At 41.9% G+C, this 24,546-nt stretch overlaps 1 long non-coding RNA gene across 6 annotated transcripts; it reads left to right on the top strand.

Annotated features, from left to right (window-relative positions):
* The first annotated feature begins 563 nt into the window (after positions 1-563).
* On the top strand, positions 564-20,456 carry LOC126803374 (uncharacterized). Of its 6 annotated transcripts, none has more exons than XR_007673117.1 (5): positions 9,143-9,376; positions 9,510-9,581; positions 18,765-18,886; positions 19,593-19,686; positions 20,234-20,456. It is a non-coding gene; the product is annotated as an uncharacterized LOC126803374 (long non-coding RNA). The 6 variants fall into 6 exon arrangements; XR_007673118.1 differs by lacking the exons at positions 9,143-9,376; positions 9,510-9,581 and adding exons at positions 18,192-18,408; positions 18,542-18,613; XR_007673116.1 differs by lacking the exons at positions 9,143-9,376; positions 9,510-9,581; positions 18,765-18,886; positions 19,593-19,686 and adding exons at positions 564-826; positions 10,561-10,654.
* The last annotated feature ends 4,090 nt before the right edge of the window (positions 20,457-24,546 follow it).

The raw sequence follows: 24,546 nt of genomic DNA, 5'->3' as shown, positions 1-24,546 counted from the left end.
GCCCAGGCCATTTTTTTACCCGGGCCCATACCCGGGCCCAAGTCCATTTTTGTTAAAAGAAGCTTCGTCTCTCTCTCTCTCTCCCTCATTCTTTCTTTCTTCCTTTCTGCGACACCACTGGACACCGAACACCACCGCCACCTTGTCAGCTTTGTGCCGCCGCCGTCTGTCGATTCCAATCGCATACAACCACACTATTCAACTCCCCACTTCATTCTCTAGAAAACCATGTTTTTCGATTAAGCAAACACCCAAGTTTTTCCCCAAATCGGTCTTGAGACAGACCAAGCCATTTGAAGGGCTTCCAGCGATTCCATGGCTCCGGCGAGCTTTTTAACCTTCACCTTGGTAAGTTTGAATCACTCCTTCAGAAACCCAGTTCAATTTCTCTTTCAATTTCAGAGAACTCGACCTAATCTCATGTTCTTTGTTGCTCGGTTTCGTCACTGCCGCACCACCATCGACCTCGCCTCTCCGGCAGGTCTCTCCTCCATTGTTCTCCCCCTTCTCAGCGTAACCAAGACTCTCCGATGAGCATGTCAACCTTATCTTGGTAAGCCTAATCAAACTTTTGTTCCTATTTTAATTTCCCAATTAATTTCCCCTTTGTTTTTCTGGAAATTAATCCTTAATCTTCTTTCATTCTCTGTTTCGATTTTTGGGTATGGAAAACACATGCCCAACGAACCATTCTTGTCTTCTAGACAAAGTGGTAGCTACATGGAGGCTCTGAAGTGAATTTGAAATGCAGCGGTGTGGCAGCTACAACTAGGATTCAAGAGCACGGTGCCCAGCAACCTCCGATTTCGACTTTGAGTTCTTGGAGGTAGAAAGACCTTGTCTTGACCTTTAAATTGTGTTTATTTGCCTTTAATGTTGTTGAGAAGCTTGTGAGTACATTGCTTGCTAGTTTAGGCTTGATCGGAGACGGGTTTAGCAGGGAGAAATCGATCGGAAGTGAATGGGATAAATCCCCTGGTTTTTACCGAATTAAAGTTACCCTTTTATTGTTTTACCATCAATGTGAATTTACCAAACTGCCATTGGCAGAAGTTACTGTTTGACTGTTTGACTTTTACTATTTATTGTTTTATCATAAGTTACCTCTTTACTATTTACCAAGTGATTTTTATGATTTTACTTTTACCTATAGTAACTTAGTGAAAACCTGATTTATTCTAAAATGGCGACGATTAACGTAATGCTTAGTTACGAATAATATTAGTTCTGATTTCCGCCCGGTTCGGAAATCGAGAACCGAATAACTTAGAAATGTGTCGGTAAATAATAAAGTTGTCGATGCAATTCTGAGTATCATTAAAGTATGTTTTTTATCACTAGACATTTGAAGTTAGACTATTTTCGGGTTTTCCGAGATTTAATTGGTCAACATGGTCAATTCCTGGTCAACCCAGGAATTCTTGGTCAACATAAAGTCAACCTTCGACCTTCCTGGTCAAATTAGGAATATTGAATCGAGTCAATTTACGATACTCGGAAATTTATGTTGACTCTTTGATAAATGGATTCAGAGTTGATGCAATGAGATCGTACAAAGCTAGAGCAGCAATAGCAGGATTACTTTCGAAACTGGAATAGCAGCGAGGATTCTGCACTTCAATCCAGGTAGGGTCAACTAACCCCCTGTGTGTATTTTGTGCCCTTGAATTCATTATTGATGCATCGGTTGATTTATTTAAATGTTAAATGAAATGCATTATTGCTTTAGAAATGCTAAAACCCGAGGATAGACGGATACTTCGTGAGTGAGTTGACCTGAGAGTGAATAGGGCCTGGTATTCCAGTAACCATTCGGTGTCGATAACCGTAAAAGGATCCATACCTTACAGTATTATTGAGGGCATTCTAGGAAATGGACACTCTTACTCATTTGTTGTTACAACAAAGGCAGTTGGTCTTGACTTGATAGTTTTGCTACAAGTCGTTAGGATCGGTCACCACTAACTGGATATTATTGATGGCCATCATACATGTTTGCATAGGCTTATGCCCGCCATAATCAGCACAACTACCAGCGCATTAAAGCTAACGTATAGCACAATCTTACAATACTAATAGCAAGTCAGCCGCGCTAGCTACACAACGGGCCTTCCCACGGCCCAAACTGACTACGGACGTGCCCTCACGCGCATCTCAAAGAAGGCTCCAGAGAGCACCTTAATCGGACCTCGTCCCACATCGAATGGTAAGTAAACGATCCACTTCAACTCAACAATAAAAGGTCAGACTCTTGACCTTACAAGGGAAGTACACTGAACTTTCTACCATAACTCTGCACAAATTACCATTGCCCTAACTTAAGCGTCGGAGAGTCGAAGACCACGCCGCCGTGGTCTCTACTCTAACGACGTGTGTTACTTGCGACAGGAAAGTGACCAGGAGTACGGCGTACTGTATACACGAGGAGCACGGCGTACTGGATCAAGTGGGAATCACAGCATTAACATTGGCGCCGTCTGTGGGAAACCGCAACAAAAAGTCAAACAAAACAAAACACACCCCATGCAACACCTAGCCAAACAATTACAGTTCGACATGGGCACTAGGAATCCATCCCCCTCTACCCCGGCAGGCGGTCACATCGAAGACGTCACATACCTTAGTCTCAACCACCCCCTACCCTCCGCCAACGACCCTTTCATCCTCACACCTACACCCGGAACAGTCGTTAGTACCAATGCGACTACAGATCCGGCAACCGCCGCAAGAATGGAAAGCATGGCTCGCGATCTAGCCGATTGCCAGCAGCGCGAGGTACTGGAACGCGAGAAAGCAGCAGCTCTTCAGAGCGAACTTGACAGGATACGGACACAGCTCGAACGGGCTGAGCGCAGTCATTTACATGGGGAGTCAAATCGCGAGGGCAGCGCGCAAACAAGAGGACGAGAACAAGTTCGCTTAAGCATCAGCTTGACCCCCTCCGAACTCGCCAAGAAACGGCCACCATCACCACGGCGTATCCATAACCGTGAGGAAGGAAGCACAAGCGTCACCTCCCGTTCCAGACCCCACACAGCCGCTCACAACAGCGAGTCTGCCACGCTAGCCCTAATCTTGCAGCGCCTAACAGCGATAGAACAACAGGATGCCAATCCACAGTGCCAACCAGTGTTCGCGGCCAGGCCAGGCCCATTCACTGCGAGAATAATGAACACCGTGCGTCCTTCTCAATCCAAGAGCCCAAAAATCACGCCATACACAGGTGAAGGCGACCCATTCCGGCATATTGATAACTTCAAAAAAGTCACCGCCAGTAGAGAATTCGACGACGCCACCTTGTGCCACCTATTCAGCGAAACATTAGATGGGGATGCCATGAATTGGTTCTTTGAACAACCAGCGAACTCCATGGATTCTTTCGCGCAGTTAACCACAGCATTTCTTAATCGGTTTATACTCATGGTCGGGGCCGCCCACACAACTGATGGCCTATTTCAAGTAAAACAAGAGAGCAGGGAAACATTGGGCACCTTCGTCATGCGATGGCAGACTGCGGCATCTAGATGTCGGAACCTGAACAAAACGCTCGCCTTGGCCGCTTTTAAGGAAGGACTACGGTCAGAGAACTTCTTGTTCCACATTAATGTGGACCCTCGAATGCGCGGCGCCACATACGATGACATCATGACTGAAGCAGTACGATACGCTCAGGCAGAATACGTCACATACGGAGAGAAGCGGACCCCAGTACCATTAGACAAAACTACTGTGACGCAGACGTCTACACACACAGTCCCCCTCCAGCGCGAGCTCTTCCCAAACACAGAAGACCATAGCAAAGGCAGGAAAAGAGAGTGGCATCAAGCCAATCACCATGATGCGCGTAACAACGATCGGCACAGAGGCCGGGACAAGAACAGGAGACTCGGCCAGGAACGTCGCGACAAGAGAGACCCCCGCCAAGTTAATGCGATGGGACGCCGTAGTGACCACACACTGCCTAGGGAAGAGACCCTGGAAGACTTTTTCCACGCACATCAGGGCACGTTGAGGAAACCAGCAAGACCGCTACGCCCCCAAACCGAAGCAGAAACTGGTAAATGGTGCAGATTCCACGAAAATGGAAGTCATAACACGAATGATTGCCGCACCCTCCGCATATTAAGAGCCAATGGCGACACGGGAGTTCGCCCGGCGCAGCAGAGGGCACAGCAGAATGTGGTTGCTGCAGTCGAGACCCTACGCCGCATCAACGTTATAGAGGGAGGAGCCCCGAAGACCAACTTGTCCAACCGAGCAAAAAAGCGCTTTGACCGCAATAATCACCCAAGGCAGGTGTACGCCATCACAGGAGGAACCGTTAAACGACAGAAAGAAGGATGGAAACCGATCACCTTCACTGAGGACGAGGAAATTGGCATCTCCCTACCCAATGACGACGCTTTCCTCATAGACGCAATCTTGGGCGGACAATGGGATGTAGGAAAGATGATGATCGACACGGGATCGGCAGTCAACGTCCTATTCAAAGGCTGCTACGAAAAAATGGAGCGTAGCGGCAAGAAGTTGGTACAAGACCACGAACCGCTAGTCAGCTTCTCTGGTGACATAACCCAACCCCTAGGTTCGGATTATATGACAGTACGCATTGGGACCGCACCATGCACAGTTTGCGTCGAAGCTGAGTTCATCATAGTCGATGCCTACAGCTCATACAACGGGATCATCGGCCGGCCTACACTTAACCGGATGCCAACACATCGGTCGGGAAATCGAGGTGTACGTCGATGACATGCTGGCCAAAAGCATAAAAGCAGAAGACCATGTAACCAACTTCCGAACCATTTTCAATGTGCTCAAAAAGTACAAGATGAGATTAAACCCGGAGAAATGTTTTTTCGGCGTAACAACAAGCAAGTTCCCGGGCTACATCGTCAGTCAACGCGGCATAGAGGCAAATCCCGAAAAGATACAAGCCATCCTAGATATGGCGCAGCCAATACTCAAGAAGGATGTAGAAGCCCTCCAAGGCAGACTCGTGGCGTTATCTAGATTCATATCAAGACTGACTGACAAATGTGAGCCGTTCTTCAAATTGTTAAGGCGCTCTAAGAGCAAACTGATCGAATGGACACCGGACTGCCAAGAGGCCTTTCAGGGATTGAAAAATTACCTCGCCGCAGAACCATTATTGTCAACCCCACAACCGGGTGAACCCCTGTACCTTTACCTAGCGGTATCCACAACCGCGGTCAGCAGTGCCTTAGTTCGCCGTGATGGAACTAAAGAACTGCTAGTTTTTTACGCAGGACGAGCCATGAACGGCCCAGAGACGAGATACCCAACATTGGAGCAGTTAGCCCTCGCGCTCATCGTAGCAGCCAGACGACTGCGCCACTATTTCCAAGCTCACAGCATCCACGTACTTACAAATCAACCTCTCAAACAAATACTACAGAATCCAGAACACTCCGGGCGACTCAGCAAATGGGCTATCGAGCTGACAGAATTCGACATCGAATACAGACCACGACCCGCCGTCAAAGGACAGGCCGTAGCCGATTTCATAGCAGAAATGATCCCCCGAGGTACGGCGGAAGTGGAACCAGATAAGGTCATCCACCCCGTCAGTATTTCGCCATGGAACTTGCACGTAGATGGCTCTAGCTGCGCAAAATCTAGCGGAGCGGGGATCATCTTGAGCGGACCGGGGGGACTCGAACTCGAGTATGCTTTAAAATTCAACTTTGCCGCCTCCAACAATGTAGCGGAGTACGAAGCACTGATTGCGGGACTACAATTGGCCTTAAGCACGGGTGCCACTAGCATTAATGTGTTTAGTGATTCTCAGCTCGTAGTCAATCAAATCACCGGGTCCTTCACTGCTAAGGATGAGCAACTAGCAGCCTACCTGGCGTATGCCACAACATTATTAAAGCGGTTCGAATTCTACCACATCAATCAAATACCGAGGGCCAATAACGCAAGAGCGGACTCCTTAGCAAGACTCGCCACGGCGCAACCCCACCAATGCCACCAGGATACCAGGGTCGAAATTCTCCACCATCCCTCCATTCACCAGACCTTGCAACAGATATGCCAGATAGAGCGCGACCAAGCCTCGTGGATGGATGAGATAGTAGCATTCAAGTGCAACGGCAAGCTACCAGAAGACGAGACCATGGCAAAACAACTAAGGAGACGGGCGGTAAGATATTACCTGCGGAACAACACACTCTATCGCCACGGTCTGCTGAATGCTGACCTCAAATGCGTCACAACCAAAGAAGGCAAGCAGATCTTGAACGAAATCCACAGCGGTGATTGTGGCAACCATTACGGCAGCCGCGCATTGGCCGCAAAAACACTCCGCACATGATATTATTGGCCCACATTAGCCTCCGATGCACAGGAGCTCGCCAGGTCTTGCCACAAATGCCAAATCCATGGACCCATACCACGCCTACCCTCCGAACCACTATCCTACATAGTTAGCCCGTGGATCAACTGCCTTTGGGGAATGGATCTGATTGGCCCATTACCCGTCGGGAAATGTCAATTCAAGTGGGTCATTGTATGTATCGATTATCATTCCAAATGGATTGAAGCTGCGCCCCTGACGACCATAACAACCGAGAAGGTTCAAAACTTCCTGCAACGCAACATCTTCTACCGTCACGGTACGCCGGAGTCTATCATCACAGATAACGGTACGCAATTCAACAACGAGTACCTCATCAGTTGGTGCAAGGCAAGAGGAACTAAGCTCAAATTCGCATCCGTAGCACATCCAAAAACCAATGGGCAGGTAGAAGCCGCCAACAAATTGATTAAAAGCCTTCTTCGGAAAAAGCTGGGTGAAGCTAAAGGACTTTGGCCAGAAAAACTTGACGAGATAGTATGGGCAATCCGTACCACACCAACAGAGGCCACGGGCGAAACTCCTTTTTGCTTAATGTATGGCACGGAAGCAGTTCTACCCATCGAAGTAATTCAGCCAACACAACGGGTTTCGCTATTCGACCCTGATACCAATTCGGACAGTATACACCTTGATAAGGATCTCCTGGAAGAGAAACGCATCACAGCGCATCGCCATAACATCCAGAACAAACAGCGCGTGGCACGCTTCTATAACTCGAGAGTCAAGAGCAGGACACTACAATTAGGCAACTGGGTCCTAAAGAAGATCCAAACAAAGGTCACTGGACTACGCCCGAGATGGGATGGACCGTATAAGGTCGTCCAAATCATAGCACCAAACACGTACTGCCTAGAAGACAAGTACGGAGAGAAACTAGCCCATCCTTGGAACATGGAACAACTCAAGTACTATTACAAGTAAGAGTCCACGCGTAGCACACGACAAGGACTAACTGTTTGAGTGCTTCTGGCACATTGCTTTAGCTATCTTTGTACAAAACGGCTTCGGCCAGGCTATCAATGAAATGAGGAATTTTTCAAACCATTGACCCTTACTACGCTAGCGTACTATGGCAATTAAATTCCTTCGACAGAAAATTTCATTGTGCGCGCAACAAAGATAGAATTAAGCATACAACCAAAAGCACAAAACAACAACTACAATATTGCTACGGCAATAGTACAAAAACAACACGAATCAAAAAGAACTTCCATTCATCAGACAATAACAAGTTCGGCACAAAGGCCGTTACAAAAAAAATTTTTTTTACAAGAACATAAAGGCTACGGCGACAGGAGACGCATTACAATCATCTTGTCACCCTATCCTACTCCTCCCCCGCAATTTGGCCCGGCCCGGCTTAGCCCGTTTGCCTAGGCAGGATATGCTATATATGTACTTAGACGACCTAAATAAAAGTATAGATCATCTTTTAAAGGGTTTTGGTCTGTCACCACTAAGCATATCAAGTAATTAATTATATGTCCTACTAATTATTTTGATAAATCCCGAAACCCCACATTATGATCATAGACATTTGCACGGACACAAATATAATATAGCGGAACTCACTCTTATATATATATAGTCTCTATCCAGAGTGAAGTTTCATTCTGAAATTACAGAGTGAAGTTTCAATTTTGGCACACTTTTCGATCAAATGTTTTCACCATAAGCGATTCAATATTTAGGTATGTTATTTAAGATCATATCTACAAAATTTCATCTAATTCGGACATCGTTAAAGTATTGAAATTAGATTAAATCAATGAATGAATTAAAACTGTTCAACGTGAACCGTTCGTGTAAATCTCAATTTTGAAAACTCAAACCATTGTCAAATTGGATGAAACTTTGTAGAGATAATCTTGAATAACATACCTAAATATTGAATCACTTATGGTGAAAATATTTGACCGAAAAGTGTGCTAAAATTGGATCTTCACTCTGCAATTTCAGAGTGAAAGTTCACTCTGGATATGGACTGTATATATATATATATATATAATGAAATCAACAATAATTTAGATGCACCATATGAGTAAAAATCCAAAATAATACTTGACAATTGTGAAATTTACTTTTTAGTACCTATAAATTTTTATTACCTTAAATGGTACTTAAATTATTGCATTGTTACCCAATATGGTACATATGTTAATTTATCTGTTAAGTTGATTACGTGGCATGTATTTGTTATGTCGGGATTCCGACGGGGGAACTCCGGCGACCCGATGAAGCTCTTCGTCACTTGAGATCCACAAACACACGGGGTTACGAAAAGAAGACCTGGTTGGCCGGCCTTCAACGCTCTGATGACTAAGTCAGTAAAGATGGACATATAGGGTTAGAATATGTGTGAGTGAAGTATAAGAGGCTTAGGAGGCTTATGTAATACCTGAGATTTCTAATCTCGATTACCGATACATTAGGACTAATTAATCGATATTTAGCTTAAATGTCGAGAACATAGTTTAATACGTCTTTATTAAGCTACACGTCACCACGAGCTCGGAAATGTCTTCGGAATATTTTTCCGACGCTCAGTTTTGTTTTTACGAATTTCTAAAGGTTTTACTTGTTTTAAAAATTATTTTCTGAAAATCAGTTTTATGTTTTTGTTTATGAGCTTAAGAAAGCCCAGCCCAGGCCATTTTTTTACCCGGGCCCATACCCGGGCCCAAGTCCATTTTTGTTAAAAGAAGCTTCGTCTCTCTCTCTCTCTCCCTCATTCTTTCTTTCTTCCTTTCTGCGACACCACTGGACACCGAACACCACCGCCACCTTGTCAGCTTTGTGCCGCCGCCGTCTGTCGATTCCAATCGCATACAACCACACTATTCAACTCCCCACTTCATTCTCTAGAAAACCATGTTTTTCGATTAAGCAAACACCCAAGTTTTTCCCCAAATCGGTCTTGAGACAGACCAAGCCATTTGAAGGGCTTCCAGCGATTCCATGGCTCCGGCGAGCTTTTTAACCTTCACCTTGGTAAGTTTGAATCACTCCTTCAGAAACCCAGTTCAATTTCTCTTTCAATTTCAGAGAACTCGACCTAATCTCATGTTCTTTGTTGCTCGGTTTCGTCACTGCCGCACCACCATCGACCTCGCCTCTCCGGCAGGTCTCTCCTCCATTGTTCTCCCCCTTCTCAGCGTAACCAAGACTCTCCGATGAGCATGTCAACCTTATCTTGGTAAGCCTAATCAAACTTTTGTTCCTATTTTAATTTCCCAATTAATTTCCCCTTTGTTTTTCTGGAAATTAATCCTTAATCTTCTTTCATTCTCTGTTTCGATTTTTGGGTATGGAAAACACATGCCCAACGAACCATTCTTGTCTTCTAGACAAAGTGGTAGCTACATGGAGGCTCTGAAGTGAATTTGAAATGCAGCGGTGTGGCAGCTACAACTAGGATTCAAGAGCACGGTGCCCAGCAACCTCCGATTTCGACTTTGAGTTCTTGGAGGTAGAAAGACCTTGTCTTGACCTTTAAATTGTGTTTATTTGCCTTTAATGTTGTTGAGAAGCTTGTGAGTACATTGCTTGCTAGTTTAGGCTTGATCGGAGACGGGTTTAGCAGGGAGAAATCGATCGGAAGTGAATGGGATAAATCCCCTGGTTTTTACCGAATTAAAGTTACCCTTTTATTGTTTTACCATCAATGTGAATTTACCAAACTGCCATTGGCAGAAGTTACTGTTTGACTGTTTGACTTTTACTATTTATTGTTTTATCATAAGTTACCTCTTTACTATTTACCAAGTGATTTTTATGATTTTACTTTTACCTATAGTAACTTAGTGAAAACCTGATTTATTCTAAAATGGCGACGATTAACGTAATGCTTAGTTACGAATAATATTAGTTCTGATTTCCGCCCGGTTCGGAAATCGAGAACCGAATAACTTAGAAATGTGTCGGTAAATAATAAAGTTGTCGATGCAATTCTGAGTATCATTAAAGTATGTTTTTTATCACTAGACATTTGAAGTTAGACTATTTTCGGGTTTTCCGAGATTTAATTGGTCAACATGGTCAATTCCTGGTCAACCCAGGAATTCTTGGTCAACATAAAGTCAACCTTCAACCTTCCTGGTCAAATTAGGAATATTGAATCGAGTCAATTTACGATACTCGGAAATTTATGTTGACTCTTTGATAAATGGATTCAGAGTTGATGCAATGAGATCGTACAAAGCTAGAGCAGCAATAGCAGGATTACTTTCGAAACTGGAATAGCAGCGAGGATTCTGCACTTCAATCCAGGTAGGGTCAACTAACCCCCTGTGTGTATTTTGTGCCCTTGAATTCATTATTGATGCATCGGTTGATTTATTTAAATGTTAAATGAAATGCATTATTGCTTTAGAAATGCTAAAACCCGAGGATAGACGGATACTTCGTGAGTGAGTTGACCTGAGAGTGAATAGGGCCTGGTATTCCAGTAACCATTCGGTGTCGATAACCGTAAAAGGATCCATACCTTACAGTATTATTGAGGGCATTCTAGGAAATGGACACTCTTACTCATTTGTTGTTACAACAAAGGCAGTTGGTCTTGACTTGATAGTTTTGCTACAAGTCGTTAGGATCGGTCACCACTAACTGGATATTATTGATGGCCATCATACATGTTTGCATAGGCTTATGCCCGCCATAATCAGCACAACTACCAGCGCATTAAAGCTAACGTATAGCACAATCTTACAATACTAATAGCAAGTCAGCCGCGCTAGCTACACAACGGGCCTTCCCACGGCCCAAACTGACTACGGACGTGCCCTCACGCGCATCTCAAAGAAGGCTCCAGAGAGCACCTTAATCGGACCTCGTCCCACATCGAATGGTAAGTAAACGATCCACTTCAACTCAACAATAAAAGGTCAGACTCTTGACCTTACAAGGGAAGTACACTGAACTTTCTACCATAACTCTGCACAAATTACCATTGCCCTAACTTAAGCGTCGGAGAGTCGAAGACCACGCCGCCGTGGTCTCTACTCTAACGACGTGTGTTACTTGCGACAGGAAAGTGACCAGGAGTACGGCGTACTGTATACACGAGGAGCACGGCGTACTGGATCAAGTGGGAATCACAGCATTAACATTGGCGCCGTCTGTGGGAAACCGCAACAAAAAGTCAAACAAAACAAAACACACCCCATGCAACACCTAGCCAAACAATTACAGTTCGACATGGGCACTAGGAATCCATCCCCCTCTACCCCGGCAGGCGGTCACATCGAAGACGTCACATACCTTAGTCTCAACCACCCCCTACCCTCCGCCAACGACCCTTTCATCCTCACACCTACACCCGGAACAGTCGTTAGTACCAATGCGACTACAGATCCGGCAACCGCCGCAAGAATGGAAAGCATGGCTCGCGATCTAGCCGATTGCCAGCAGCGCGAGGTACTGGAACGCGAGAAAGCAGCAGCTCTTCAGAGCGAACTTGACAGGATACGGACACAGCTCGAACGGGCTGAGCGCAGTCATTTACATGGGGAGTCAAATCGCGAGGGCAGCGCGCAAACAAGAGGACGAGAACAAGTTCGCTTAAGCATCAGCTTGACCCCCTCCGAACTCGCCAAGAAACGGCCACCATCACCACGGCGTATCCATAACCGTGAGGAAGGAAGCACAAGCGTCACCTCCCGTTCCAGACCCCACACAGCCGCTCACAACAGCGAGTCTGCCACGCTAGCCCTAATCTTGCAGCGCCTAACAGCGATAGAACAACAGGATGCCAATCCACAGTGCCAACCAGTGTTCGCGGCCAGGCCAGGCCCATTCACTGCGAGAATAATGAACACCGTGCGTCCTTCTCAATCCAAGAGCCCAAAAATCACGCCATACACAGGTGAAGGCGACCCATTCCGGCATATTGATAACTTCAAAAAAGTCACCGCCAGTAGAGAATTCGACGACGCCACCTTGTGCCACCTATTCAGCGAAACATTAGATGGGGATGCCATGAATTGGTTCTTTGAACAACCAGCGAACTCCATGGATTCTTTCGCGCAGTTAACCACAGCATTTCTTAATCGGTTTATACTCATGGTCGGGGCCGCCCACACAACTGATGGCCTATTTCAAGTAAAACAAGAGAGCAGGGAAACATTGGGCACCTTCGTCATGCGATGGCAGACTGCGGCATCTAGATGTCGGAACCTGAACAAAACGCTCGCCTTGGCCGCTTTTAAGGAAGGACTACGGTCAGAGAACTTCTTGTTCCACATTAATGTGGACCCTCGAATGCGCGGCGCCACATACGATGACATCATGACTGAAGCAGTACGATACGCTCAGGCAGAATACGTCACATACGGAGAGAAGCGGACCCCAGTACCATTAGACAAAACTACTGTGACGCAGACGTCTACACACACAGTCCCCCTCCAGCGCGAGCTCTTCCCAAACACAGAAGACCATAGCAAAGGCAGGAAAAGAGAGTGGCATCAAGCCAATCACCATGATGCGCGTAACAACGATCGGCACAGAGGCCGGGACAAGAACAGGAGACTCGGCCAGGAACGTCGCGACAAGAGAGACCCCCGCCAAGTTAATGCGATGGGACGCCGTAGTGACCACACACTGCCTAGGGAAGAGACCCTGGAAGACTTTTTCCACGCACATCAGGGCACGTTGAGGAAACCAGCAAGACCGCTACGCCCCCAAACCGAAGCAGAAACTGGTAAATGGTGCAGATTCCACGAAAATGGAAGTCATAACACGAATGATTGCCGCACCCTCCGCATATTAAGAGCCAATGGCGACACGGGAGTTCGCCCGGCGCAGCAGAGGGCACAGCAGAATGTGGTTGCTGCAGTCGAGACCCTACGCCGCATCAACGTTATAGAGGGAGGAGCCCCGAAGACCAACTTGTCCAACCGAGCAAAAAAGCGCTTTGACCGCAATAATCACCCAAGGCAGGTGTACGCCATCACAGGAGGAACCGTTAAACGACAGAAAGAAGGATGGAAACCGATCACCTTCACTGAGGACGAGGAAATTGGCATCTCCCTACCCAATGACGACGCTTTCCTCATAGACGCAATCTTGGGCGGACAATGGGATGTAGGAAAGATGATGATCGACACGGGATCGGCAGTCAACGTCCTATTCAAAGGCTGCTACGAAAAAATGGAGCGTAGCGGCAAGAAGTTGGTACAAGACCACGAACCGCTAGTCAGCTTCTCTGGTGACATAACCCAACCCCTAGGTTCGGATTATATGACAGTACGCATTGGGACCGCACCATGCACAGTTTGCGTCGAAGCTGAGTTCATCATAGTCGATGCCTACAGCTCATACAACGGGATCATCGGCCGGCCTACACTTAACCGGATGCCAACACATCGGTCGGGAAATCGAGGTGTACGTCGATGACATGCTGGCCAAAAGCATAAAAGCAGAAGACCATGTAACCAACTTCCGAACCATTTTCAATGTGCTCAAAAAGTACAAGATGAGATTAAACCCGGAGAAATGTTTTTTCGGCGTAACAACAAGCAAGTTCCCGGGCTACATCGTCAGTCAACGCGGCATAGAGGCAAATCCCGAAAAGATACAAGCCATCCTAGATATGGCGCAGCCAATACTCAAGAAGGATGTAGAAGCCCTCCAAGGCAGACTCGTGGCGTTATCTAGATTCATATCAAGACTGACTGACAAATGTGAGCCGTTCTTCAAATTGTTAAGGCGCTCTAAGAGCAAACTGATCGAATGGACACCGGACTGCCAAGAGGCCTTTCAGGGATTGAAAAATTACCTCGCCGCAGAACCATTATTGTCAACCCCACAACCGGGTGAACCCCTGTACCTTTACCTAGCGGTATCCACAACCGCGGTCAGCAGTGCCTTAGTTCGCCGTGATGGAACTAAAGAACTGCTAGTTTTTTACGCAGGACGAGCCATGAACGGCCCAGAGACGAGATACCCAACATTGGAGCAGTTAGCCCTCGCGCTCATCGTAGCAGCCAGACGACTGCGCCACTATTTCCAAGCTCACAGCATCCACGTACTTACAAATCAACCTCTCAAACAAATACTACAGAATCCAGAACACTCCGGGCGACTCAGCAAATGGGCTATCGAGCTGACAGAATTCGACATCGAATACAGACCACGACCCGCCGTCAAAGGACAGGCCGTAGCCGATTTCATAGCAGAAATGATCCCCCGAGGTACGGCGGAAGTGGAACCAGATAAGGTCATCCACCCCGTCAGTATTTCGCCATGGAACTTGCACGTAGATGGCTCTAGCTGCGCAAAATCTAGCGGAGCGGGGATCATCTTGAGCGGACCGGGGGGACTCGAACTCGAGTATGCTTTAAAATTCAACTTTGCCGCCTCCAACAATGTAGCGGAGTACGAAGCACTGATTGCGGGACTACAATTGGCCTTAAGCACGGGTGCCACTAGCATTAATGTGTTTAGTGATTCTCAGCTCGTAGTCAATCAAATCACCGGGTCCTTCACTGCTAAGGATGAGCAACTAGCAGCCTACCTGGCGTATGCCACAACATTATTAAAGCGGTTCGAATTCTACCACATCAATCAAATACCGAGGGCCAATAACGCAAGAGCGGACTCCTTAGCAAGACTCGCCACGGCGCAACCCCACCAATGCCACCAGGATACCAGGGTCGAAATTCTCCACCATCCCTCCATTCACCAGACCTTGCAACAGATATGCCAGATAGAGCGCGACCAAGCCTCGTGGATGGATGAGATAGTAGCATTCAAGTGCAACGGCAAGCTACCAGAAGACGAGACCATGGCAAAACAACTAAGGAGACGGGCGGTAAGATATTACCTGCGGAACAACACACTCTATCGCCACGGTCTGCTGAATGCTGACCTCAAATGCGTCACAACCAAAGAAGGCAAGCAGATCTTGAACGAAATCCACAGCGGTGATTGTGGCAACCATTACGGCAGCCGCGCATTGGCCGCAAAAACACTCCGCACATGATATTATTGGCCCACATTAGCCTCCGATGCACAGGAGCTCGCCAGGTCTTGCCACAAATGCCAAATCCATGGACCCATACCACGCCTACCCTCCGAACCACTATCCTACATAGTTAGCCCGTGGATCAACTGCCTTTGGGGAATGGATCTGATTGGCCCATTACCCGTCGGGAAATGTCAATTCAAGTGGGTCATTGTATGTATCGATTATCATTCCAAATGGATTGAAGCTGCGCCCCTGACGACCATAACAACCGAGAAGGTTCAAAACTTCCTGCAACGCAACATCTTCTACCGTCACGGTACGCCGGAGTCTATCATCACAGATAACGGTACGCAATTCAACAACGAGTACCTCATCAGTTGGTGCAAGGCAAGAGGAACTAAGCTCAAATTCGCATCCGTAGCACATCCAAAAACCAATGGGCAGGTAGAAGCCGCCAACAAATTGATTAAAAGCCTTCTTCGGAAAAAGCTGGGTGAAGCTAAAGGACTTTGGCCAGAAAAACTTGACGAGATAGTATGGGCAATCCGTACCACACCAACAGAGGCCACGGGCGAAACTCCTTTTTGCTTAATGTATGGCACGGAAGCAGTTCTACCCATCGAAGTAATTCAGCCAACACAACGGGTTTCGCTATTCGACCCTGATACCAATTCGGACAGTATACACCTTGATAAGGATCTCCTGGAAGAGAAACGCATCACAGCGCATCGCCATAACATCCAGAACAAACAGCGCGTGGCACGCTTCTATAACTCGAGAGTCAAGAGCAGGACACTACAATTAGGCAACTGGGTCCTAAAGAAGATCCAAACAAAGGTCACTGGACTACGCCCGAGATGGGATGGACCGTATAAGGTCGTCCAAATCATAGCACCAAACACGTACTGCCTAGAAGACAAGTACGGAGAGAAACTAGCCCATCCTTGGAACATGGAACAACTCAAGTACTATTACAAGTAAGAGTCCACGCGTAGCACACGACAAGGACTAACTGTTTGAGTGCTTCTGGCACATTGCTTTAGCTATCTTTGTACAAAACGGCTTCGGCCAGGCTATCAATGAAATGAGGAATTTTTCAAACCATTGACCCTTACTACGCTAGCGTACTATGGCAATTAAATTCCTTCGACAGAAAATTTCATTGTGCGCGCAACAAAGATAGAATTAAGCATACAACCAAAAGCACAAAACAACAACTACAATATTGCTACGGCAATAGTACAAAAACAACACGAATCAAAAAGAACTTCCATTCATCAGACAATAACAAGTTCGGCACAAAGGCCGTTACAAAAAAAATTTTTTTTACAAGAACATAAAGGCTACGGCGACAGGAGACGCATTACAATCATCTTGTCACCCTATCCTACTCCTCCCCCGCAATTTGGCCCGGCCCGGCTTAGCCCGTTTGCCTAGGCAGGATATGCTATATATGTACTTAGACGACCTAAATAAAAGTATAGATCATCTTTTAAAGGGTTTTGGTCTGTCACCACTAAGCATATCAAGTAATTAATTATATGTCCTACTAATTATTTTGATAAATCCCGAAACCCCACATTATGATCATAGACATTTGCACGGACACAAATATAATATAGCGGAACTCACTCTTATATATATATAGTCTCTATCCAGAGTGAAGTTTCATTCTGAAATTACAGAGTGAAGTTTCAATTTTGGCACACTTTTCGATCAAATGTTTTCACCATAAGCGATTCAATATTTAGGTATGTTATTTAAGATCATATCTACAAAATTTCATCTAATTCGGACATCGTTAAAGTATTGAAATTAGATTAAATCAATGAATGAATTAAAACTGTTCAACGTGAACCGTTCGTGTAAATCTCAATTTTGAAAACTCAAACCATTGTCAAATTGGATGAAACTTTGTAGAGATAATCTTGAATAACATACCTAAATATTGAATCACTTATGGTGAAAATATTTGACCGAAAAGTGTGCTAAAATTGGATCTTCACTCTGCAATTTCAGAGTGAAAGTTCACTCTGGATATGGACTGTATATATATATATATATATATATATAATGAAATCAACAATAATTTAGATGCACCATATGAGTAAAAATCCAAAATAATACTTGACAATTGTGAAATTTACTTTTTAGTACCTATAAATTTTTATTACCTTAAATGGTACTTAAATTATTGCATTGTTACCCAATATGGTACATATGTTAATTTATCTGTTAAGTTGATTACGTGGCATGTATTTGTTATGTCGGGATTCCGACGGGGGAACTCCGGCGACCCGATGAAGCTCTTCGTCACTTGAGATCCACAAACACACGGGGTTACGAAAAGAAGACCTGGTTGGCCGGCCTTCAACGCTCTGATGACTAAGTCAGTAAAGATGGACATATAGGGTTAGAATATGTGTGAGTGAAGTATAAGAGGCTTAGGAGGCTTATGTAATACCTGAGATTTCTAATCTCGATTACCGATACATTAGGACTAATTAATCGATATTTAGCTTAAATGTCGAGAACATAGTTTAATACGTCTTTATTAAGCTACACGTCACCACGAGCTCGGAAATGTCTTCGGAATATTTTTCCGACGCTCAGTTTTGTTTTTACGAATTTCTAAAGGTTTTACTTGTTTTAAAAATTATTTTCTGAAAATCAGTTTTATGTTTTTGTTTATGAGCTTAAGAAAGCCCAGCCCAGGCCATTTTTTTACCCGGGCCCATACCCGGGCCCAAGTCCATTTTTGTTAAAAGAAGCTTCGTCTCTCTCTCTCTCCCTCATTCTTTCTTTCTTCCTTTCTGCGACACCACTGGACACCGAACACCACCGCCACCTTGTCAGCTTTGTGCCGCCGCCGTCTGTCGATTCCAATCGCATACAACCACACTATTCAACTCCCCACTTCATTCTCTAGAAAACCATGTTTTTCGATTAAGCAAACACCCAAGTTTTTCCCCAAATCGGTCTTGAGACAGACCAAGCCATTTGAAGGGCTTCCAGCGATTCCATGGCTCCGGCGAGCTTTTTAACCTTCACCTTGGTAAGTTTGAATCACTCCTTCAGAAACCCAGTTCAATTTCTCTTTCAATTTCAGAGAACTCGACCTAATCTCATGTTCTTTGTTGCTCGGTTTCGTCACTGCCGCACCACCATCGACCTCGCCTCTCCGGCAGGTCTCTCCTCCATTGTTCTCCCCCTTCTCAGCGTAACCAAGACTCTCCGATGAGCATGTCAACCTTATCTTGGTAAGCCTAATCAAACTTTTGTTCCTATTTTAATTTCCCAATTAATTTCCCCTTTGTTTTTCTGGAAATTAATCCTTAATCTTCTTTCATTCTCTGTTTCGATTTTTGGGTATGGAAAACACATGCCCAACGAACCATTCTTGTCTTCTAGACAAAGTGGTAGCTACATGGAGGCTCTGAAGTGAATTTGAAATGCAGCGGTGTGGCAGCTACAACTAGGATTCAAGAGCACGGTGCCCAGCAACCTCCGATTTCGACTTTGAGTTCTTGGAGGTAGAAAGACCTTGTCTTGACCTTTAAATTGTGTTTATTTGCCTTTAATGTTGTTGAGAAGCTTGTGAGTACATTGCTTGCTAGTTTAGGCTTGATCGGAGACGGGTTTAGCAGGGAGAAATCGATCGGAAGTGAATGGGATAAATCCCCTGGTTTTTACCGAATTAAAGTTACCCTTTTATTGTTTTACCATCAATGTGAATTTACCAAACTGCCATTGGCAGAAGTTACTGTTTGACTGTTTGACTTTTACTATTTATTGTTTTATCATAAGTTACCTCTTTACTATTTACCAAGTGATTTTTATGATTTTACTTTTACCTATAGTAACTTAGTGAAAACCTGATTTATTCTAAAATGGCGACGATTAACGTAATGCTTAGTTACGAATAATATTAGTTCTGATTTCCGCCCGGTTCGGAAATCGAGAACCGAATAACTTAGAAATGTGTCGGTAAATAATAAAGTTGTCGATGCAATTCTGAGTATCATTAAAGTATGTTTTTTATCACTAGACATTTGAAGTTAGACTATTTTCGGGTTTTCCGAGATTTAATTGGTCAACATGGTCAATTCCTGGTCAACCCAGGAATTCTTGGTCAACATAAAGTCAACCTTCGACCTTCCTGGTCAAATTAGGAATATTGAATCGAGTCAATTTACGATACTCGGAAATTTATGTTGACTCTTTGATAAATGGATTCAGAGTTGATGCAATGAGATCGTACAAAGCTAGAGCAGCAATAGCAGGATTACTTTCGAAACTGGAATAGCAGCGAGGATTCTGCACTTCAATCCAGGTAGGGTCAACTAACCCCCTGTGTGTATTTTGTGCCCTTGAATTCATTATTGATGCATCGGTTGATTTATTTAAATGTTAAATGAAATGCATTATTGCTTTAGAAATGCTAAAACCCGAGGATAGACGGATACTTCGTGAGTGAGTTGACCTGAGAGTGATTAGGGCCCGGTATTCCAGTAACCATTCGGTGTCGATAACCGTAAAAGGATCCATACCTTACAGTATTATTGAGGGCATTCTAGGAAATGGACACTCTTACTCATTTGTTGTTACAACAAAGGCAGTTGGTCTTGACTTGATAGTTTTGCTACAAGTCGTTAGGATCGGTCACCACTAACTGGATATTATTGATGGCCATCATACATGTTTGCATTGATTTCCCCAAAAGATTAACTTATCCCTTTTGTAATAAAAAAGGTTTATAGCTCGAGCTCACATCTAAAACTATTTAAGTTTTCATAAAACTTAGCCTATTTCACTTTCAAATCACATAGGTGGACTGACCCCTACTTGATGAGCGAGGACGAAGCTCACTCATACTATAGTTTTCTGTGCAGGTTAGGAGCCAGCAAGAGTTTAGGAAATATGAAGTTTAGGAGTACACACCATTTGAATCGTTTGAAGTCATTTTTATTCTATTAGTTCTCTCTTGTATCTTGTTCTTATTTAGATATAAGTTCTGAGGTTGTATTATAAACCATGTCACATTCGTTGTATATTTTGGGTTGTCATAGTTGTATTTATTTTGTGCTGGTGACTCTTTGATTACCTTCCGTTGTTTCAAATTATTGTAAAACTCACATATTTCTTTTGAAGTGTATTTCCAAAGTTGTAATTTGAGTTTCTATTTTCAAGTTACATTTATAAAACTCAGTTTGTTGTTTAGCGAAATTGTTTTACAAGTTTCCAAGCTAGCGAGTGTTCAAACGTACTCTGTTCGTTTGTTCGCTTGTTAATTTAAAATTTTTAACTCTAGTACCGTCATTTTCCCTTCCGGGATGTGACCGTTTACCTCGATGTGGAGAGGATATGTGTATTTATAGAGATAAGTGGGGTGTAATCAGTGTACTTACCAAACTGTCATCTTGGGCTAATAATACACGCAATGGGCTTTTGGGTCAATCGGACCCTAAAGCTGCGAGCAATCACGATATTTAGCCCATTAAAGAGAGTAGTGTTAACAGTATTTAGAATGGAGCTTCTATTCATAACTCTTAAAATGACACTTGGATCTCAATTTTTTACCTAGATAGTTTTGACTTAGTCAATACATATGAAATTATCAAAAATATATAACAATAAAAATACAATAAGAGAAATATGTAATACCCTGAAATTTAGTATTCACTATTTAATACTCTATGGTTGTATTAACTTAGAATTAATTCAATTTTTCTTCTAATATTTCTATTTAGAAACCATTGATGCTAAGGTCATACTTTCACATATAGAATTTTGTTTTTAAGTATTCGACCACAATTTGATTATGTTAGCTCATATTCTTGTGTATACTCGATACTTTGTAATCGAGTTTAAGACTAATACTAATTGTATTATCTTTTATGCATTATATTAGTATTAGATAGTACAAATATATTGAAAACCTTATGAAATGAATATACTAAATTCCTTTACTTTTTAGAATAACACATATAAATGTGTTTGTTATATCTACATATATATATATAATCCTTATGTTAATATTTTTTTAACCTAGCTGATTTATTTTTATGTTTTAACCCATTACACTATTTTTTTTCTTTACCAACAACCACACTAACTAGCTAGGTCATCAGTCAATATTAATTATTGAGAATGGTATGTGAGAATTGAACTTTTGTGTTCCTTCTTAGCATATTTATAGATGTGAGCTACCTCAAGTTTTCTTCACACTTCAAAATCAGAAATCATGTAAGTTTAGAATTCTCTTAGTTGATAGAAAACTCAATCATCCAATGTTTCTCAAGCTACAATTATAGCCTTCACTCTTTGTCTATTAAACAAGTTCATTCTTTACTAAAATAATCCAACTTTGGATCCACATCAAAACCTTCATTTCACCCCTGAAACTTCAACTGAAGTATATCTTACATCCTTATAATCTTTTGCCTCTTTAGATTTATCAAAGTGCATAGCTAAGGATAAAATGAAAAAAAAACCATGTTTTAGTACGAGTTATATTTTCGTATTTAATAACATCTGAGTTTGTCTATAGGTAACAATAACATTAAATTTCTCATGAAAAATGCTTCAATTTAGGCTTTTAAATCACTCAAAAATGTTTAGAAATGGAGAAGTTATGGCTAATCAATGTTAGAGTTAATAAACTCACTGAAAATCTTTTGTAGCACTCACAACTTTAAAAACTCATATCTCACTCATTTTTAATCATTTTACACAAACTTTATATCAAATTAAAGTATAAGACCTCAACTTGTAATCTGGAAAGTTTCAGAAGAAATGATAAAATGTTTGTTACAAGTAGAATATGTAGACATCTAAGATGATAACTTGATGATCGGTTTCTACACTACTACTGTGTCTGAACATTTTTGGACTCAATGATTTTCAACTGGACTGTATGACTTATTCTATTGGATTCCTTACGAAAAATACTTGAACATAGACCTCTCACTTGCCTAATTTGGACGTTTATTGATTGAGTTATTGATACGGAAAGTTGATGGACTTTAACACTATTATTTGAATGAAAATTGCTACTTTGGACAAAAAATTTCCTTATTATGAGAGAAATAACTACTAATCCTTTGATTATTAACTAATATTATCTAATTAATTTTAATTTAAAGTACATTTACTTTATTTGCACATTTACTTTCAAGTTTATTAACATGTTTATTTCATGCATACATTGAGTTATTGATAAGTATTTATATCTTAGTGTAAGATTTATATATTTTTTAGTATTTAAATATTGTCTTAATTACTAAATTTTGTGATATTCTATTGACGTTATTGAGTTTGAGGTGTGAAGCCGAGTGATTAGTATTATCTCGTGCTTAAGTGAATTGCTGGTAAAATTGTTTTGTGCTTTGTGAGTTAGCCTTGGGCCCTAGTCACTACAAATAGTGCACTATTATACTCATGAGAGAATTGACCTTTAGTATACATACTTTGGTGTTGGCCTCGGTATGCTGAGACTTATCCGTATTTTGCGTAAACGTGAACCCTAACACGTGACTTTGTGATTAATTACCAATTTCTTGAAAATTCACACAATTGATTGAATATATTGATGTTGATATGTATATCTATATGCATAAGTAAGAAGTCGTGTGACCCAATACATCTGGTTCTTGGTACATTTTACTTGGTTGTTCATATTTGAATTTCTCATTAGCCAAATTATTATAAGAATATATTATGTACTTACTGGGTCTGTGTTACTCATGATGCTACACAATCTTATTTTCAGGTAATGAGTAGATGTTTGGGGAATGTGATGAATCTACTAAATAAAATGATGGTTTTCCTTCAAATACTATTTCAAGACAATAAATGAGAGACTCATGTATCTTCGCTAAATTTCATTATTTTTAAATCTATTGTATTGTAAAACTCTGATTTTATTTTTCTAATAAAAGTATTATTCAGACATATATTTATGTCAGTTTTATTAAGAAAATTTTATTGGTTTTAAGGTCGCACATCTAATTCGGGAATCATATTTCCATATAATAGTGGTCTCGTATTTGGGGCGTGACAAAATAATTCTTTACTTATCTATTATAAAATATAAATGTAGATAATTATTCTTTATATTTATTGCTAAACAATCCAAAATTGGATATTAAATTACATTAAATGATTTAATTGATTACTTTTTTTTATAAACATCATCGGTCAAAATTTTAATGAAGTTGATAAACATCAAATTGAATGTGGACGATTTAATGTATAAATTATATAACTATATAGAATTTCTCATAAACTTCGATTTGAGCCAAAAATAAAATAAAACTCGTTCATTAGAGGTTAAATTATTTCATATACGTTGATAAACAAAACTCGTTAATTAGAGGTTAAAAAATATACGTTGATGTTACTATCAATGAATGAAAATTATAGTTTACCAATTTATTATAAATTTAGAAATAGAGTGGAAGAATGATCGAATTAATTCGAGAAGATAATTTATGTGATTATTATGCATTTTCAGAGTTATATATAATAAATTTAGGAATAGAGTATGAAAGAAACTAATAGATAGTAGTATGATTTGATATATCAAATTAGATACTGGGCATTTTAGGAAAACTTTGGAGGTCTAAATAGTATTTTATGTATCTATAAAAGCAAAATGGAGGTCTACTGAGTAAGGAGATCTAAATACCATTTTTTGAGGTTATGAATAGAAGTTCCCTATAATAAATTTAGAAATAGAGTAGGAAAGAAACTAATAGATAGTAGTATGATTTGATATATCAAATTAGATAATGGGCATTTTAAGAAAACTTTGGAGGTCTAAATATTATTTTATGTATCTATAAAAGTAAAATGGAGGTCTAAATACATTTTTTGAAGGTATGAATAGAAGCTCCCTATTTAGATAGACAAAATGGTCTATACAAAAAATTCTTTATTTTCTGTCTCCCTACTTTTTTTATTTTTCCTTCAAAATTCTCACAAATTCACCAAATTGATCATAAATTTGGTGGACTTGATAAATCATACCTATATTATTCGTAAATTTATTTATAGTTTTGTAATGAAATTTATAATTTTAAGATCAAAATCTACTCTTGTACCATAAAACATACCACAATTTTAGTATATATATTATTTGTTTAGCAATTATAACAAAATTAATTTTAACATTATTGTTTTTCTCATTACT

This window comes from Argentina anserina, chromosome 7, assembly GCF_933775445.1.
Source record: "Argentina anserina chromosome 7, drPotAnse1.1, whole genome shotgun sequence".
Classification (NCBI taxonomy): Eukaryota; Viridiplantae; Streptophyta; class Magnoliopsida; order Rosales; family Rosaceae; genus Argentina; species Argentina anserina.
The sequence above is the reverse complement of the archived record's forward strand: the minus strand, read 5'-3'. Positions and strand labels throughout refer to the sequence as shown.